Raw genomic sequence first — 20,980 nt, 5'->3', positions numbered from 1 at the left:
GTCGTTGCACCAATGTGTACCTAACCATAAACATCAACGCCTTTCTTAAAATCAATACACAAGTATACATTTTTAATATTGCCTGCTAACATGAAATTATTTTAATTAGAGAAATTGTGTCACTTCTCTTGCGTTCTGTGCAACAGGGCCTGGCTCGTTGCAAACTGTGTGAAGACCATTTCTTCCTAACAAAGACAGCCAACTTCGCCAAACGGGGGATGATTTAACAACAGCGCATTTGCGAAAAAAGCACAATCGTTGCACAAATGTACATAACCATAAAATCAATACACAGAAGTTTATATCTTTAAACCTGCATATTTAGTTAAAATAAATTCATGTTAGCAGGCAATATTAATGAAGGAAATTGTGTCACTTCCCTTGCGTTCATTGCACGCAGAGTCAGGGTATATGCAACAGTTTTGGCTGCCTGGCTCGTTGCGAACTAATTTGCCAGAATATTACATAATTATGGCATAGCATTGAAGGTTGTGCAATGTAACAGCAATATTTAGACTTATGGATACCACCAGTTAGATAAAATACGGAATGGTTCCGTATTTCACTGAAATAATAAAAGTTTTGTTTTGGAGATTAAAGTTTCTGGATTTGACCATATTAATGACGTATTTCTGTGAGTTATTATATTATAATTAAGTCCATGATTTGATAGAGCAGTCTGACTGAGCAGTGGTAGGCAGCAGCAAGCTCGTAAGCATTCATTCAAACAGCACTTTCCTGCATTTGCCAGCAGCTGTCACGCCCTAACCTTAGAGAGCGTTTTATTTCTCTATTTGGTTAGGTCAGGGTGTGATGGGTGGGCATTCTATGTTTTGTTTTCTATGTTTCTTTATTTCTATGTTTTGGCCGGGAATGGTTCTCAATCAGGGACAGCTGTCTATCGTTGTCTCTGATTGGGAATCATACTTAGGTAGCCCTTTTCCCCTCCTTTCAGTGTGGGTAGTTGACTTTGTTAGTGACACTATAGCCCTGTAAGCTTCACGGTTGTTTCTTCATTTGTTGGCAACATTTTAAATAAAAAGGAAAATGTACACTAACCACAGCTTCAAGCATTTCCCTGTTTATGACTTCAAGCCTGTCAACTCCCGAGATTAGGCTGTCAATACTAAAGTACCTATTAGAACATCCAATAGTCAAAGGTATATGAAATACAAATGGTATAGAGAGAAATAGTCCTAAAATAACTACAACCTAAAACTTCTTACCTGGGAATATTGAAGACTCATGTTAAAAGGAACCACCAGCTTTCATATGGTCTCATGTCCTGAGCAAGGAATTTAGCTTTTTTACATGGCACATATTGCACTTTTACTTTCTTCTCCGACACTTTGTTTTTGCATTATTTAAACCGAATTGAACATGTTTCATTATTTATTTGAAACTAAATTGATTTTATTGATGTATTATATTAAGTTAAAATAAAATTGTTCATTGTTCATTCAGTATTGTTGTAATTGTCATTATTACAGATAAATATATATACATACATATTAAAAATAGTTTGATTCATCGGTATCGGCTTTTTTTTTTGGCCCTCCATTAATCGGTATCGGCGTGAAAAATCATAATTGGCCGACCTCTAGTATATACAGTTGAAGTCGGAAGTTTACATACACCTTAGCCAAATACATTTAAACTCTGTTTTTCACAATTCCTGACATTTAATCCTAGTAAAAATTCCCTGTCTTAGGGTAGTTAGGATCACCACTTTATTTTAAGAAAGGGAAATGTCAGAATAATAGTAGAGTGATTTATTTCAGCTTTTATTTATTTCGTCACATTCCCAGTAGGTCAGAAGTTTACATACACTCAATTAGTATTTGGTAACATTGCACTTAAATTGTTTAACTTGGGTCAAATGTTTTGGGTAGCCTTCCACAAGCTTCCCACAATAAGTTGGGTGAATTTTGGCCCATTCCTCCTGCCAGAGCTGGTGTAACTGAGTCAGGTTTGTAGGCCTCCTTGCTCGCACATGCTTTTTTAGTTCTGCCCACAAATTTTCAATTGGATTAAAGTCAGGGCTTTGTGATGGGCACTCCAGTACCTAGACTTTGTTTTCCTTGAGCCATTTTGCTACAACTTTTGGAAGTATGCTTAGGGTCGGAAGACCCATTTTGCGACCAAGCTTTAACTTCCTGACTGATGTCTTTGGATGTTGCTTCAATATATCCACAGAACTTTTTGTTGCTTCTTCCTTGCTGAGCGGCCTTTCAGGATGTGTCGATATAGGACTCGTTTTACTATGGATATAGATACTTTTGTACCTGTTTCCTCCAGCATCTTCACATGGTCCTTTGCTGTTGTTCAGGGATTGATTTGCACTTTTGGCACCAAAGTACGTTCATCTCTAGGAGACAGAACGCATCTCCTTCCTGAGCGGTATGACGGCTGCGTGGTCCCATGATGTTAATACTTGCGTACTATTGTTTGTACAGATGAATGTGGTACCTTCAGGCGTTTGGAAATTGCTCCCAAGGATGAACCAGACTTGTGGAGGTCTACAATTTTTTTCTGAGGTCTTGGCTGATTTCTTTTCATTTTCCCATGATGTCAAACAAAGAGGCACTGAGTTTGAAGGTAGGCCTTGAAATACATCCACAGGTACACCTCCAATTGACTCAAATGATGTCTATTAGCCTATCAGAAGCTTCTAAAGCCATGACATAATTTTCTGGAATTTTCCAAGCTGTTTAAAGGTACAATCGACTTAGTGTTTGTAAACTTCTGACCAACCGGAATTGTGATACAGTGAATTATAAGTGAAATAATCTGTCTGTAAACAATTGTTGGAAAAGTTACTTGTGTCATGCACAAAGTAGATGTTCTAACCGACTTGCAAAAACTATAGTTTGTTAACTATAAATTTGTGGAGTGGTTGAAAAATTAGCTTTAATGACTCCAACCTAAGTGTATGTAAACTTCCGACTTCAACTGTATGTCCTGGATGGCAGGAAGCTTGGCCACAGTGATGTACTGGGCCGTACGCACTACCCTCTGTAGTGCCTTACGATCAGATGCTGAGCAGTTGCCATACCAGGTGGTGATGCAACCAGTCAGGATGCTCTCGATGGTCTGTAGAACCTGGGATCTGGGGGTCTCCGGGGGGTTGTCGTGCCCTCTAATGACTGTCTTGGTGTGTTTGGACCATGATAGTTTGTTGGTGATGTGGACACCAAGGAACTTGAAACTCTCGACCTGCTCCACTACAGCCCAGTCGATGTTAATGGGGGCCTGTTCGGCCCGCCTTTTCCTGTAGTCCACGATCAGCTCCTTTGTCTTTCTCACTTTGAGGGAGAAGTTGATGTCCTGGCACCACACAGCCAGGTCTCTGACCTCCTCCCTATAGGTTGTCTCATCGTTTTCGGTGATCAGGCCTACCACTGTTGTGTCATCAGCAAACTTAATGATGGCTTTGGAGTCGTGTATGGCCACTCAGTCGGGGACTAAATATACACCCCTGAGGGGCCCCAGTGTTGAGGATCATCATGGCAGACATGTTGTTGCCAACCCTTACCCACCCTACCCTTGTTCTGTCTATTCTGGTGGATTAAATGGAAATTGCAACCAACTTCGCATGGCCTGTTCTTTGTATTGATAATTTGGAGATTATTTCATTTTCAAATTACCAAAAGTGAGAGGTTGTATCTAAATAAAGGGAAAAAGGCAATTCTTGAACATGGGGTGAGACATTCTTACTAATCTGCCAAATAACTTTTGTATGACTGAAGTCTTTAGTGAGAGGTATAACGCTTTAATATTGAATCATTTCTGCACTCCGAATTCATATACATGATATAAACAGGCCTGTTAGTTATTTTGTCTGGTTTGCCGTTCCAAATCAAATGGAGTCGCTAGCTTTAGGCAAGGCCATCAGTGTCACGTTCTGACCTTAGTTCCTTTGTTTTGTCTTTTGTTTTAGTATGGTAAGGCCGTGAGTTGGGTGGGTTGTCATGTTAGTTTTTCTATTATTTGCTATTTCTGTCTTTGGCTTGGTATGGTTCTCAATCAGAGGCAGCTGTCAATCGTTGTCCCTGATTGAGAACCATATTTAGGGAGCCTGTTTTCTATTGTGTTTCGTGGGTGATTATTTTCTGTTTTCTGTCTTTGTCTGTCTGCACCAGACAGAACTGTTTCGGTTGTTTTCTTTGTTGTTTTGTTATTCAGTGTTCAGTTTATTAAAAAAGATGAACGCGTACCACGCTGCACATTGGTCCTCACCTTCTTCCCACGACAGCCGTTACAATCAGCAAATTGGTAAACTGGGATATGACTAAAGAGTTAATCAGGGTGATTATTTTCCACAAATAGACAGGTATATATGGGAGAGATATGAGATATGGCTTTTTCTTTGCAAATCTGCCTAGAAGGCCAGCATCCCGGAGTCACCTCTTCACTGTTGACATTGAGACTGGTGTTTTGCGGGTACTATTTAATTAAGCTGCCAGTTGAGGACTTGTGAGGCGTCCGTTTCTCGAACTAGACACTCTAATGTACTTGTCCTCTTGCTCAGTTGTGCACCGGGGCCTCCCACTCCTTTTTTTACTCTGCTTAGAGCCAGTTTGCTCTGTTCTGTGAAGGGAGTAGCACACAGCTTGGTACGAGATCTTCAGTTTCTTGTCAATTTCTCGCATGGAATAGCCTTAATTTCGCAGAACAAGAATAGACTGAGGAGTTTCAGAAGAAAGTTATTTGTTTCTGGCCATTTTGAGCCTGTTATCGAACCCACAAATGCTGATGCTCCAGATACTCAACTAGTCTAAAAAAGGCCAGTTTTCAGCTGTGCTAACATAATTGCAAAAGGGTTTCTAATGATCAATTAGCCTTTTAAAATGATAAACTTGGATTAGCTAACACAACGTGCCATTGGAACACAGGAGTGATGGTTGCTGATAATTGGCCTCTCTATGCCTATGTAGATATTCCATAAAAATTAAGCCGTTTCTTAACAATGTCTACACTGTATTTCTGATCAGTTATTTTAATGAACAAAAAAAAGTGATTTTCTTTCAAAAACAAGGACATTTCTATGTGACACCAAACTTTTGGACAGTAGTAATATAAAGTATATATAATTTCAATGACAACCTCAATCCAACTATAAATTGTAGAAATGCATATACAATTACTAAAAGCATTAACTAAAAGGTTTGCAACATGAAAATATTGTCCAATTTACATTGTGTAAGTTATTGACAGTCCCTAACTATCCCCACAGATATCCAACGTGAATCAGTCGATACAATCGAGAACTATTAGAAATCACGCGATATGAATCAGACACACGGGCGTAATGCAGTTTCTCTGGACCTCCGCGAGGTCGGAATCCCCCCCCCCCCCCAAAATAAATAATGCATCAGCCAATCACAAAGTCGGCCTATAGACTACCGATCACTGTCCATGGCGCTGAAACGTGTCTTATGCTGCATGCCTATCAAATCGATGATAGGCTCTCTGTGTTGCCAGGGTTTATATAGCTTTGCGTTAGCAAATCTATAAATGTTTATTGGTAGGCCTATATGGTCGTAATTTTCTCCACGTTAAGCATAACATTTCACGAAGCTATAGACTGTGTCGCAATGGTGCCATTGTTAGACTGCTGGCTGGTGTCTTACTTGCTCAGTAATTAAAGTAGGAAATTCCTACATTGCAGATTGTACCTGAGCGTGACTAAGCCGTCTGTGGTCGACAATGTGCACCTCTTCTCTGAATCGATATTTGGTTTTAATGCAGACGAGAGCACTGAATCCAGCTTTACACAGATATGAGCTGGTGAAGGGTAGCCTACCATGAGTTCTATGGTGCTTTCAAGACCCCTGGAAACTCTGAAAAATACTAGATCAAATCATGAAACAGGTCGGACTTCCTGAGTTGGAGTTCCGAGTATTTTTTTCCATTTGGAGCTCGTTTCTTTCAGAGATCCCAGTCATCTTGAACGCACTGAAGTAAAGGTCAGAGTTCCACGTTGTTTTGACAGCAGGGTGTTCCGTTTTGAGTCAGGAACCAAAACTCATCCGTAGTGACCTGTGAATGCTTCTCTGCAGCATTCGATCAGCTGTTCGATTTCACTTACCGGAATATCAACTGAGCCAGGATCGCAGCCAAATGGATTTGGAAGTAGGTCCCAAAGTGCTATTCTAAGCGAGGGAGATGAGCAGTCATCACTTGTGTGGGTCACTTACTGATGCATCTCCCAACATATATAGTGAACAAAAGTCAATGCTTCGGCATCTCTGCCCTCACAGCTAACGTCCATCTGGAGAGCATAAACCGGAGAGTTTGAGTCATTCAGTCAGAGCATAAGTTCTTCGTTTAACAGTGTTACGTGACAAAGGTATTGATGTGAGTTTATGTGCCTCTGCCTCCCCACACATTGTTTTCACCATGTCACTGTTGACAGTGAACACAGGTATAAATACACAGGGGATAATGGGGCAAATGGACGACACCTGGAGGGGGGGTGGAGACAAGCACAAAGACAGGTGAAACAGGTCAGAGTGGGACAGCAATAATGTGTGGTTTCATAGCATTGCGGCGGTAGCCATTTACCGGGGGAATGATTCAAGTGCAACGGACAATTGCAGCCTTTTTCCCCATGATCTAATGGCGCTCTCTGATTGAATTGGATCTTTTAGATTTGAATCATTTTCATTTCGATTTTTAAGCGTTCAGTACATATCTGTCTGACCTTGTCTTGTGAAGTATGTCCTGTGATATGTGTTGTATTATGGTGAAGTGTTGAATGTCATGTGATGTTACATGTGACATTATTCCTAAACAAATACCGCCATGGAACAATGAAGTATGAATGAATTCATACTGTTGCCAGGCAGTACGAATGGTCCCAATGCACCCCCCAAGCCTACCCCTCCACCTTGTAAAGCTACCAGGAGCTATGACTTCAAATTCATGAAAAAAGAAGAGGCAAATCCTGGATCCTATTCTCTGCTGTTGTGATAATGTTGATTAATCTTATGTTATTTTAAACTTTTTTCCAGTAGCTCTTTGTGTTTTGCCTCATAACCCCTCACTGCTACTCTGGTTGTGACACAATTGAGATAAATCACAGTGGTGAGTCTCTATAAGGGCTGCTTTTTCAATCATCTGCAAGATAAAAAGCTGTGTTGGTGGAGCAACATTTTTGTCTGTACCCTTTAATAAAGTATTATGTGCAAATATTCTTTACTACTTTGTTGTCTTCCTATTGTTTCCTCTAGAACTGGTTAGGGAATGAAAGAAGAAAACTGGCCCAGAATCAAGCTGTCTCTCCCCAAAAAATGAAGCTCTACAAATGTAATGTGTCAACCTACAACCTGTTTATGAGGGACCATGGGAAAATGGCAGGCATTACAACCTGCCACAAAAGCTCATTACATTAAGGAGGCAGACGAGCTTCAGGCAGTTGGTCAGGAGTTGGAGAACCTGAAGGCTGAAATCAATGGTTGGAATATATACAGTGCATTCGGAAAGTATTCAGACCCCTTGACTTTTTCCACATTTTATTACGTTACAGCCTTATCCTAAAATTGATTAAATAAATGTTTTCCTCATTAATCTATACACAATACCCTGTAATGATCAAGCAAAAAACAGATTTTTTTAAATGTTTGTAAATGTATTAAAAATAAATAAAAAAAAAAATAACTGAAACACCTTATTTACATAAGTATTCAGACCCTTTGCTATTAGACTCAAAATTGAGCTCATGTGCATGCTGTTCCCATTGATCATCCATGAGATGTTTCTACAACTTGAGTCTACCTGTGGTAAATTAAATTGATTGGACATGATTTGGAAAGGCACACACCTGTCTATTTAAGGTTGACAGTGCATGTCAGAGCAAAAACCAAGCCATGAGGTCAAAGGAATTGTCCGTAGACCCCCAAGACAGGATTGTGTCGAGACACAGATCTGGGGAAGGGTACAAAAACATTTTGCAGCATTGAAATTCCCCAACAACACAGTGGCCTCCATCAGTCTTAAATGGAAGAAGTTTGGAACCACAGAACAGGCGTAAACAGCTGAAGTTGTAAGTTTACACACACTTAGGTTGGAGTCATTAAAACTCATTTTTCAACCACTCCACAAATGTATAGTTAACAAACTATAGTTTTGGCAAGTCGGTTTGAACATGACTACTTTGTGCATGACACAAGTAACTTTTCCAACAATTGTTTACAGACAGATTATTTCACTTATAATTCACTGTATCACAATTCCAGTGGGTCAGAAGTTTACATACACTAAGTTGACTGTGCCTTTAAACAGCTTGGAAAATTCCAGAAAATTTCATTTTAGAAGCTTTAGAACCTTCTAATAGGCTAATTGACACCATTTGAGTCAATTGGAGGTGTACCTGTGGATACATTTCAAGGCCTACTTTCAAACTCAGTGTCTCTTTGCTCGACATCATGGGAAAATCAAAATAAATCAGCCAAGACCTCAGAAACAAAATTGTAGACCTCCACAAGCCTGGTTAACCATTGGGAGCAATTTCCAAACGCCTGAAGGTACCACATTCATCTGTACAAACAATAGTACGCAAGTGTAAACACCATGGGACCACGCAGCCGTCACACCGCTCAGGAAGGAGACGTGTTCTGTCTCCTAGAGATTAACGTACTTTGGAGCGAAAAGTGCAAATCATTCCCAGAACCACAGCAAAGGCCCTTGTGAAGATGTTGGAGGAAACAGTTACAAAAGTATCTATATCCACAGTAAAACGAGTCATATATCGACATATCCTGAAAGGCCGCTCAGCAAGGAAGAAGCCACTGCTCCAAAACCGCCATAAAAAAAGCCAGACTACGGTTTGCAACTGCACATGGGGACAAAGATCGTACTTTTTGGAGAAATGTCCTCTGGTCTGATGAAACAAAAATAGAACTGTTTGGCCATAATGACCATCTTTATGTTTGGAGGAAAAAGAGGGAGGCTTGCAAGCCGAAGAACACCATCCAAACCGTGAAGCACAGGGGTGGCGGCATAATGTTGTGGGGATGCTTTGCTGCAGGAAGGAGTGGTGCACTTCACAAAATAGATGGCATCATGAGGGTGGACAATTATGTGGATATATTGAGGCAACATCTCAAGACATCTGTCTGGAAGTTAAAGCTTGATCGCAAATTCGTCTTCCAAATGGACAATAACCCCAAGCATACTTCCAAAAGTTGTGGCAAAATGGCTTAAGGACAACAAAGTCAAGGTATTGGAGTGGCCATCACAAAGCCCTGACCTCAATCCTATAGAAAATGTGTGGGCAGAACTTAAAAAGCGTGTGCGAGGAAGGAGGCCTTACAAACCTGACTCAGTTACACCAGCTCTTTCAGGAGGAATGGGCCACAATTCACTCAACCTATTGTGGGATGCTTGTGGAAGGCTACCCGAAACGTTTGAACCAAGTTAATTTAAAGGCAATGCTACCAAATACTAATTGAGTGTATGTAAACTTCTGACCTACTGGGAATGTGATGAAAGAAATAAAAGCTGAAATAGATCATTCTCTCTACTATTATTCTGACATTTCACATTCTTAAAATAAAGTGGTGATCCTAACTGTCAGAAATTGTGAAAAACAGAGTTGAAATGTAGTTGGCGAAGGTGTATGTAAACTTCCGACTTCAACTGTATATTTAATAAATAACTCTGTTAATACTTAACCTCAAGCATACAGTACATCTATATACAGTATAATGCCTCATACAGTAATGTACCTCTTTTATTATTACATTTAGGCAAACCTGCAGCTTCACAGTCAAAGTTCAAAGGGTTTGACAAGGCTAGGGTGCAATGAGTCTAAGCCTTATTCAACCAGAAGTGTAGTATGCATCATTATATTTGAATTAACTATACACATCTATGTGATTCAACAATGAAATAACTGTCCTGCTGCATTTAAGCCTAAAGTGGAACTGACAGCGTTTTAGCAACATGAAATCTTATTCAAATCTGTTCGTATACACCCCCAGGAAGAATGACACTTTTTTTTGTTACATTTTCTGACAAGCGAACACTTAGATATGGTCATTTTCACATTTTTATAAATTCATAGAATGTTTGGGAATGACAGAGTAAGGCATTTGTGAAAATGCGGGTTAACTGATGGTGTCAGTGCATGCAGCCGAGTTGACGGTCATGATTCTAGGTTTGAGATGGACGGAGGAGGTGAAACCACTCAAGAGTTGTGATCTGTTCTGATTCGGCGGCGGTGTTGAGGAAGTGTGAAAACGGGCAGGTCGGATAGGGGAGACTTGTTTGTGGAGATGATGGTGTTGTTCATGGGATTGGAGGTAAGCTTTTGCTGCGTTACCGCCCATGTGGGCATGGAGGGTAATGAGAAGGCTGATGTATTGGCTAAGTGTGCGTTGAGGAGAGAGGGGGTAGATATTAAGGTCCCACTGGGCCGCAGGGAAGTCAAGTCCTTGATCCGGGCAAAAGGGCTCGATCTTTGGCAAAGGGAGTGGAATGCTAGTAGTAAGGGGAGGCAATTTAATCACATGCATCGGTCAGTAAAGGAAGTGGTGGGGAGTATGGGATCTAGGAGAGAGGAAGTTGTGCGGAGTAGACTACAGTTGGGGCACACGGGTTTGAATGCCACAATGTGGATGATAGGGAGACATGAAGCAGTTCTGTTTGTTTAGCGGAGGAAACAGCGGAGCATGTGTTATTTTGTGAACTGTATGACGTAGATAGGGGGAGATTGTGTGAAAGGGTTAGAGAGGCTTGACGGGTTTGGGGTTTGGGTGGTGTAGTGGGGGGAGGAAAGTGATGTCTAGGGCTCTATTTCACTGTCTTCAGGGAACAGGGATAATGAAGAGAATGGGGGTGGGGTGTATGCACCTTAAAAGTTGGATGCGATCTGCCAAGAAGAAGAAGAAGCTACGTAATAATCAGTAATACTCGATTTGCTACATGGGCCTGCGATCATTCATTTGAACTGGACTGTGTGTTTACAGGCAGAAGCAACAGATCAAATTTCGGTGATTAGAATGCATTTGTCGAAAGCCACAAAATTCACCTGAATGTATTTTTGAAAATATGTAACTACCACGGGAGTCCTCTTACATTTGGGAACATTGCAGTCCTATTGATCAAACAACCATGAAATGGTAGGCTCTCTCTCCCTCGGTTATGCACATCAACAACAGCTAACGCTTGAGCGAGATGAGCTCAAATCTAACGAGGGAACACTATATAACCTCAAACTTTTTCCTGCTAGTTGGCCGTCAAAATTGCAATAATAAACGATGGTGTAATGAATTTCCTCCTCCTCCTCCGAAGAGGAGAGGCGAAACGGATCGGAGGACCAATATGCGTCGTGGTAAGTGTCCATGGTTCTTTTTAATGGGTTAAGGTACACATGAACAACTGACTACAAAAAAACAAGAAATGTGAAAACTCAAAACAGTCCTATCTGGTGCAAACACAGAGACAGGAACAATCACCCACAAACACGCAGTGAAACCCAGGCTACCTAAGTATGATTCTCAATCAGAGACAACTAATGACACCTGCCTCTGATTGAGAACCATACTAGGCCGAAACATAGAAATACTCAAATCATAGAAAAACAAACATAGACTGCCCACCCAACTCACGCCCTGACCATACTAACTAATTACAAAACACAGGAAATAAAGGTCAGAACGTGACAGATGGGGAATAGTAGTAGCCCGCATGTCCTTCTGCAGCTTGCCTGCCAATACATGCTTGTTCCAAACAGGGGTGAAAGTAGATTTCATTTCTTACCGTATGTGACACCCAAGCCTAGGTGTAATCATGGAATTACATACACATAGAATCCCTATTAATTTCATATATGATCTCTGTGCCTCAAATATGTGTCGTATCACATTTAACATGCAATACCTTTTAACATAGGCGGTGCGTGGGCTTGAGGTTTGGGAAACCAACCGGAGGCCCGGTTGCAACACTTACTACAGAGTTCCAAACAACCTCTGGAAGCAACGTCAGCACAATAACTGTTTCATCGGGAGCTTCAGGTAATGGGTTTCCATGGCCGAGCAGCCACACACAAGCCTAAGATCACCATGTGCAATGCCAAACGTTGGCTGGAGAGGTGTAAAGCTTGCCGGAACTGGACTCTGGAAAACTGTAAACGTTCTCTGGAGCGATGAATCACACTTCACCATCTGGCAGTCCGATGCCAGGAGAATGTTACATGCCCCAAAGCATAGGGTCAACTGTAAAGTTTGGTGGAAGAGTAAAAATGGTCTCGGGCTGTTTTTAATGGTTTGGGTTAGGTCCCTTAGTTCTAGTGAAGGGAAATCTAACGCCACAGCATAACATTACATTCTAGACGATTCTGTGCTTCCAACTTTGTGGTAACTGTTTGGGAAAGGCTCTTTCCTGTTTCAGCATAACAGTGCCCTCATGCACAAAGCGGTGTCCATACAGAAATGGTTTGTCAAGATCGGTGTGGAAGAACTTGACTGGCCTGCACAGTGCCCTGACCTCAACCCCATCAAACACCTTTGGGATGAATTGGAACGCCAACTGCGAGCCAGACTTAATCGCCCAACATCAGTGCCCGCCTCACTAATGCTCTTGTGGCTGAATGGAAGCAAGTCTCTGCAGCAATGTTCCAACATCTAGTGGAAAGCCTTCCTAGAAGAGTGGAGGATGGGGGGGACCAACTCCACATGAATGCCCATGATTTTGGAATGAGATTTTCGACGAGCAGGTGTCCACATACTTTTAATAATGTGGTATCTATCTATCTATCTATCTATCTATCTATCTATCTATCTATTAAACAGGACATATCTGAGGGGGCATGTGCCCCCTTTGGATCTGGAGTAGGATATTGGGTTATGGATGGAACTGGGGTTAGAGGAGGAAGGGGTTGGACCTGGGGTTGAAGTTGGGCTGAGCCTGGAGGTTGGGCTGGACCTATGTCTAATTCTGGAGGTTGGTAACAATGTATGTTATGTACGTAGGAAGTTGTGTATGTTATGAATGATGCTTAAAGGGATTTCCCAGGACTTTTGTATACTTTTTAGCCTGTAGTTCTGAAGCATGAGCCAAAAGTGGTCCGGGACAATTGCGTACTATGTCACATATGTACAGATATGTGCGCCACGTCATTGCGCTTTCTCTCGCTCTGCTGTGTGTGAAGCTTGCTAGCTGTCACTCAAATGGCGAGGGGCTGAATGTCTTTGGCTGGAACTCGAATTGCTGGGGGGCTGGACCATGTGGGGGGAAATGTTGGGGAAATGGCATAGAACAGCTTCCAGAAAACAGTGGCTTTCAAACTATTGGCTATTTGAGGTAAGATAGTAATTCTGCTCATATATTATGCATGTATAAACATTTACATTTACATTTAAGTCATTTAGCAGACGCTCTTATCCAGAGCGACTTACAAATTGGTGCGTTCACCTTAAGACATCCAGTGGAACAGCCACTTTACAATAGTGCATCTAAATCTTTTAAGGGGGGTGAGAAGGATTACTTTATCCTATCCTAGGTATTCCTGAAAGAGGTGGGGTTTCAGGTGTCTCCCGAAGGTGGTGATTGACTCCGCTGTCCTGGCGTCGTGAGGGAGTTTGTTCCACCATTGGGGGGCCAGAGCAGCGAACAGTTTTGACTGGGCTGCGCGGGAACTGTACTTCCTCAGTGGTAGGGAGGCGAGCAGGCCAGAGGTGGATGAACGCAGTGCCCTTGTTTGGGTGTAGGGCCTGATCAGAGCCTGGAGGTACTGAGGTGCCGTTCCCCTCACAGCTCCGTAGGCAAGCACCATGGTCTTGTAGCGGATGCGAGCTTCAACTGGAAGCCAGTGGAGAGAGCGGAGGAGCGGGGTGACGTGAGAGAACTTGGGAAGGTTGAACACCAGACGGGCAGCGGCGTTCTGGATGAGTTGTAGGGGTTTAATGGCACAGGCAGGGAGCCCAGCCAACAGCGAGTTGCAGTAATCCAGACGGGAGATGACAAGTGCCTGGATTAGGACCTGCGCTGCTTCCTGTGTGAGGCAGGGTCGTACTCTGCGGATGTTGTAGAGCATGAACCTACAAGAACGGGCCACCGCCTTGATGTTAGTTGAGAACGACAGGGTGTTGTCCAGGATCACGCCAAGGTTCTTAGCGCTCTGGGAGGAGGACACAATGGAGTTGTCAACCGTGATGGCGAGATCATGGAATGGGCAGTCCTTCCCCGGGAGGAAGAGCAGCTCCGTCTTGCCGAGGTTCAGCTTGAGGTGGTGATCCGTCATCCACACTGATATGTCTGCCAGACATGCAGAGATGCGATTCGCCACCTGGTCATCAGAAGGGGGAAAGGAGAAGATTAATTGTGTGTCGTCTGCATAGCAATGATAGGAGAGACCATGTGAGGTTATGACAGAGCCAAGTGACTTGGTGTATAGCGAGAATAGGAGAGGGCCTAGAACAGAGCCCTGGGGGACGCCAGTGGTGAGAGCGCGTGGTGTGGAGACGGATTCTCGCCACGCCACCTGGTAGGAGCGACCTGTCAGGTAGGACGCAATCCAAGCGTGGGCCGCGCCGGAGATGCCCAACTCGGAGAGGGTGGAGAGGAGGATCTGATGGTTCACAGTATCGAAGGCAGCCGATAGGTCTAGAAGGATGAGAGCAGAGGAGAGAGAGTTAGCTTTAGCAGTGCGGAGGGCCTCCGTGATACAGAGAAGAGCAGTCTCAGTTGAATGACTAGTCTTGAAACCTGACTGATTTGGATCAAGAAGGTCATTCTGAGAGAGATAGCGGGAGAGCTGGCCAAGGACGGCACGTTCAAGAGTTTTGGAGAGAAAAGAAAGAAGGGATACTGGTCTGTAGTTGTTGACATAAACTACACATTGACACAACCAGCATGAACCTGAAGGTTTAAAAAAATGCTTACTACTCGTAAAAGTACCAGAGCATGTCTTTAAGACCTATCCAGAGAAATTAGACACAGCCTAGCAACAAAAACAGGAAATGACACCATCCATGGTTCCCAGGAAATGTAAAAGCCAAAGACTGCTAATGCAAAATTGCAAATCATGTGAAATTGATAATATATACAAATCGAATTGCACTCGAAGTGTTCTCCCCTACTATGGGTCATATTAGCGGGCTATCCCAGGGTAAAAACACTTTTGAAAAATCTATTACATTAGCATTTGTAAATCACAGTTTAAAAACAATGCTATTGGGAACCTTTTTGACTTTTAAAGGGAAAGTCAGAAGATCTTCTAGTTTTTGTTACAGAACAAAAAAATGCAATCAAAACTGTCATTACTGCCACCAACTTGTACGGGGTGTAATAGCAGCCAATTTGCTTATTGTAAATATTGCACTCAGAATTACGATTTAAATAGTTGATTTAAACCTTCTGACCAACTAGTGGGTCAGGCGGCACCCCACTGTCTGATTCAGAGACAGCAGGGTTTCAAACTGTAGATCCCAGGTCCTATATTTGAAAATAAAAATGGCTTTTATCAAACAAAACGATGCTATATTTTATCTCTGGGACACTCAGGATGACAAATCAGAGCAAGATTACTGAATGTAAGTACATTATTTACCTTCAAAGGTGAATGTATCAAACCAGTTGCTGTGATAAAAGTGTTTTGTTGCTGTGCACTTTCCTCAACCAATAGCATGGCAGTTTTTCACTGTAATAGCTACTGTAAATTGGACAGTTTGCTGTTACTTACAATGTCATTAGCGCACCTTAGTAACAACCGTCCCGGTATAGGGACACCGATCCTGTAGATCCTTTTATCTACTTCAGTTGCTTTGGCAATGTCAACATATGTTTCCCCTGCCAATAAAGCCCCTTCAATTGAATTGAGAGAGAGAGAGAATTTATTCGTATGGGCCATTAGGTTGCTTTACTAAAACTCTTTCTTCTTTAACAAACAACCCTGTTGTTGTGACATACTCTGCACAGATGACCTACTAATGTTAGGTGTCCAATTTTCTTCCTTGGGCCTCTTAAATTGTTTGGCATCTCAAAAAGCAGGCTAATGTTGTAACAGTCAGTTGGCTGCCGGTGCAGAGGCTCACTCATTCCCGCTCCAAAGGCTTTTATTGGGCCTATAAACCTTAACCGTGTCAGCAGTAGGTGCCGCGTGCTCCTGGTGAAATGTCAAAGCCTGGTGTGGATGGCCACCCATCATCACCCAGAGCGTGGCATGGCTCCAGAGACAGTAAATATGAGAAGTAGACTGCCAGCCCGCTCATACTGCTCTGCTCTGCCATGCATTCACTCCTCTTTGTGTGGCTCCACTCCCTAAAGGGCTGTGATATTAAGACACATATTGTTTACTTGTTAACCGTATAAAATGAGGTGGGAGATTACAGGGAATGTATTGTCTTTCCACCTGTATTTGGTAGAAGTCCATTTTTATTGGTAACATGTTTTTTTAATGACTAACTTATCTCAGTACCCCACACATACAATTATCTGTAATGTCCCTCAGTCGAGCAGTAAATATCAAACAGATTCAACCAAAAAGACCAGGGAGGTTTTCCAATGCCACAAAGGCAATGGAATGGGTCAAAATAAAAAAGCAGACATCGAATATCCATTTGAGCACGGTGAAGTTATTAATTACACTTTGGATAGACCCAGTCACTACAAAGATACAAGTGTCCTTCCTATCCAGGTGTGGAAAGCTCTTAGAGATTTACCTAGAAAGAATCACAGCTGTAATCACTGCCAAAGGGTGTCAATACTAAGGTATATGTCACGTTCTAACCTTAGTTCCTTTTTTTATGTCTTTGTGTTAGGTTGGTCTCTTCGTTATTATTTTGTGTAGTGTTCAGTTTGTTAAATTAAAAACATGACGAACACTTACCATGCTGCATTTTGGTCCTCCTCTCCTTCCACCAACGAGAAGCGTTACAGTATATTAGATTTATTTTCAATAAATGAGCACATGTTTTGTCATTATGGGGTATTGTGGGTAGATGGGTGAGAAAAAAAATAGAATTAATCCGTTTTGAATTCTGGCTGTAACAACAAAATGTGGAATAAATTGAGGGGGATGAATACTTTCTGAAGGCACTGTATGTCACAGGGCTTGGCAATCAATCCCTTGAAAATCAGGTGGTATGTCTTCTGAATATTCGAAGAGGCGTTAATTTACCCATACATTCCACATACGGCACTGTATACAAGTGTCAATCTGATGTTGATGGAGGCAAACTTTTCTGTCATAAATCAAATAGATATAAATAGGTAATCAACGCCTTGAGCAGCCCTGGAGCAGTTCCTCTAAATCTCCTCAACAATGCTCGCAAGAAGAGGTATGTGTACAGCACGGCATGTGGGCACTGCTTGTAGTTGTGTTAGCCCTTGGTTCACTCCAGACTTGGCTGCCCTTGACCAGCACAAAAACATCCTGAGGCGTACTGCACTAGCATCGAATATCCCCGTGATATGCAACTTTTCCGGGAAGCCAGGAATCAACATACACAGTCAGTTAGGAAAGCTAAGGCTAGCTTTCCTGTCAGAGCAGCTTACCGATCGCTGCACCTCCAGCAGGTGTATCTCACTGATCATCCCTAAAGCCAGCACCTCATTTGGCCGCCTTTCTTTCCAGTACTCTGCTGCCTGTGACTGGAACGAATTGCAAAAATCGCTGAAGTTGGAGACTTTTATCTCCCTCACCAACTTCAAACATCAGCTATCTGAGCAGCTAACCGGTCGCTGCAGCTGTACATAGTCTATTGGTAAATAGCCCACCCATTTTCACCTACCTCATCCCCATACTGTTTTTATTTATTTACTTTTCTGCTCTTTTGCACACCAATATCTCTACCTGTACATGACCATCTGATCATTTATCACTCCAGTGTAAATCTGCAAAATTGTAATTATTCGCCTACCTCCTCATGCCTTTTGCACACATTGTATATAGACTCCCCCTTTTTTTCTACTGTGTTATTGACTTGTTAATTGTTTACTCCATGTGTAACTCTGTGTTGTCTGTTCACACTGCTATGCTTTATTTTGGCCAGGTCGCAGTTGCAAATGAGAACTTGTTCTCAACTAGCCTACCTGGTTAAATAAAGGTGAAAAAAAAAATACCTGTACACAGCCCATCTGTAAATAGCCCATCCAACCAACTACCTACCTCATCACCATATTTGTTTTTCTGCTCTTGTGCACACCAGTATTTCTACTTTGCACACCCTCATCTGCACATCTATCACACCAGCGTTAATTTGCTAAATTGTAATCACTTTTCCACTATGGCCTATTTATTTGCACATACTGTATACAGATTTTTCTATTGTGTTATTGACTGTACGTGTGTTTATGTTCTTTGTTGTTTTTGTCGCACTTTATCTTGGCCAGGTCGCAGTTGTAAATAAGAACTTGATCTCAACTGGCCTACCTGGTTAAATTAAGGTGAAATAAAATACATTTAAAAAATCCACTTGAACAGGCATACCTTCCATTACTACACCCTGTGCCTCAGAAGAAACAAAATAGTGAAATCATAGGATCGGACCCTTTTTGTAATTTTTGCCTAAAATGACATACCCAAATCTAACTGCCTGTAGCTCAGGTCCTGATGCAAGGATGTGCATATTCTTGATGCCATTTGAAATTAAACACTTTGAAGTTTGTTTAAATGTGAAATTAATGTAGGGGAATATAACACATTAGATCTAGTAAAATATTAAAATATAAAAAATCATCATGTTTGAAATACAAGAGAAAGGCCACAATGTTTTATTGGAGTTTAGGCACAATTTAGATATTGGCCACTAGATGGCAGCAGTGTATGTGCAAAGTTTTAGACTGAGCCAATGAACCATTGCATTACTGTTCAAAATGTTGTTTCAAGTCTGCCAAAATGTGCCTAATTGGTTTATTGATACATGTTCAAGTACATAACTGTGTACTTTCCTCAAACAATAGCATGGCATTATTTCACTGTAACAGCTACTGTAAATTGGACAGTGCAGTTCATTTAACAATTATTTAAGCTTTCTCTCCATATAAGACATGTGTATGTCCTGGGAAATGTTCTTGTTACTTAAAACGTCATGCTAATCACATTAGCGCACGTTAGCTCAACCGTCTCGTGGGGGACACACCGATCCCATAGTTAACACTGAAGTCACCAAGCTCATAAAATAAATTGTTAATTTAATTTTTTCAAGTTCAAGTTTTTTCAAGTTCATTGGAAAGAAATTGGGCTCTGAGTACCTAGCATATGAATGAAAGTTTACAATGTAGGTGCACAGGTCAAGATACATTTTTGTAATCAAGGTGACAGACATTGACACATTCAATTCCGCCTTGCATGCTCTTGCCTGCATCTAGCAAACCTAGGGTGTAATCATTTGTCCAAAAGTTGTAAACGAGAGTTTCTCTTGGACAAATTCAGTTAAGTTTATCCCCGTTTTGTTTTCCGTTTGCTTACATTTAAGAAATGCTTAATAGAATTGGCAGAATTAATACGCCAAATTATCACACGCAATCACAGTTCACGTTCATAGCAGCCACATACAAAAAGTATGATCCCTTTGATCATTGTATAATTCCCTCTCACATCTACACGCTCTCCTCCTCTCACCATTTCCTTTCACTTGTGTACTTCAGTGCACAACACATCAGCTGTCTGTGACCAGACCAAAAAACCTCTCCAAGCCAAACCTTCATACCATAACTACTAACCGCGACACGTTGTCAACATATTAGTTAACGTCAGGGAGGTAGGTAACCTAGTGGTTGGAGCGTTGGGCTAGTAACCAAAAGGTTGCTGGATTGAATCCCCGAGCTGGCAAGGTAAAAATCTGTCGTTCTGCACCTGAACAAGTTAGCCCACTGTTCCCCGGTAGGCCGTCATTGTAAATAAGAATTTGTTCTTAACTGACTTGCCTAGTTAAATGAAGGTTAAATGTTCACAAAAATGTCATAGTCAACATAGCTACTATATCTAACGTGTTAGTAAACCTGCTACATTCATGCAGTTTAGCAGTTACACTGTCGGGCCCTGGTGGCAGTAAATAAAAAAAACAAAAGCTTACCTTGACTTGGAAGAGTTCCAGTGTTGGATAGCCATAGCGAGCTAGCTAACATAGCATCCTTCTGTTTGAGCTGGGTGTTTGAGTAGGCTAAACTAGCAAGCTGCATTCGCCAGCTAAGTATGTCTAAGTGAAAAAAAATACTACAAAATATAGCTAGTACTCTCTCGCTTCTCCTTCATTTTTGAAGAAATACATTTTTTCAAAACTGTTCAACTTTTGTCTTTCTCTCTGAGTCAACTACTCAACACATTTTCTGCACTGCAGTGGTAGCTAGCTGTAGCTTATGCTTTCAGTACTAGATTAATTCTCCTTAGTCTTGATCAAGTTGAGGGGAAGGTTGTTTTCCTTGCACCACCAGGTCAGGTCTCTGACCTCCTCCCTATAGGCTGTCTCATCGTTGTTGGTTGATCAGCCCTACCACTGTTGTGTCATCAGCAAACTTGATGATGATGTTGGAGTTGTGCCTGGCCACACAGTCATGAGTGAACAGGGAGTGCAGGAGGAGACTGAGCACACACCCCTGAGGGGCCACCGTGTTGAGGATCAGTGTGGCGGATGTGTTGTTACCTAGCTTTACCACCGGGGGGGGGGGGGGGTCCAGTTGCAGAGAGAGGTGTTTAGTCCCAGGGTCCATAGCTTATTGATGAGCTTGGAGGGCACTATGGTGTTGAACGCTGAGCTGTAGTCAATGAATTGCATTCTCACATAGGTGTTCCTTTTGTCCCGGTGTGAAAGGGCAGTGTGGAGTGCAATAGAGATTACATCATCTGTGGAGCAGTTGGTGAGGTATGCAAATTGGAGTGGGTCTAGGGATTCTGGGATAATGGTGTTGATGTGAGACATGACCAGCCTTTCAAATCATTTAATGGATACAGACGTGAGTGCTATGAGTCCGTAGTCATTTAGGCAGGTTACCTCAGTGTTCTTGGGCACAGGGACTATGGTGGTATGGAGGT

The sequence above is a fragment of the Oncorhynchus nerka genome, linkage group LG9a, assembly GCF_034236695.1.
Source record: "Oncorhynchus nerka isolate Pitt River linkage group LG9a, Oner_Uvic_2.0, whole genome shotgun sequence".
NCBI lineage: Eukaryota > Metazoa > Chordata > Actinopteri > Salmoniformes > Salmonidae > Oncorhynchus > Oncorhynchus nerka.
This window is presented reverse-complemented; position numbering follows the sequence as displayed.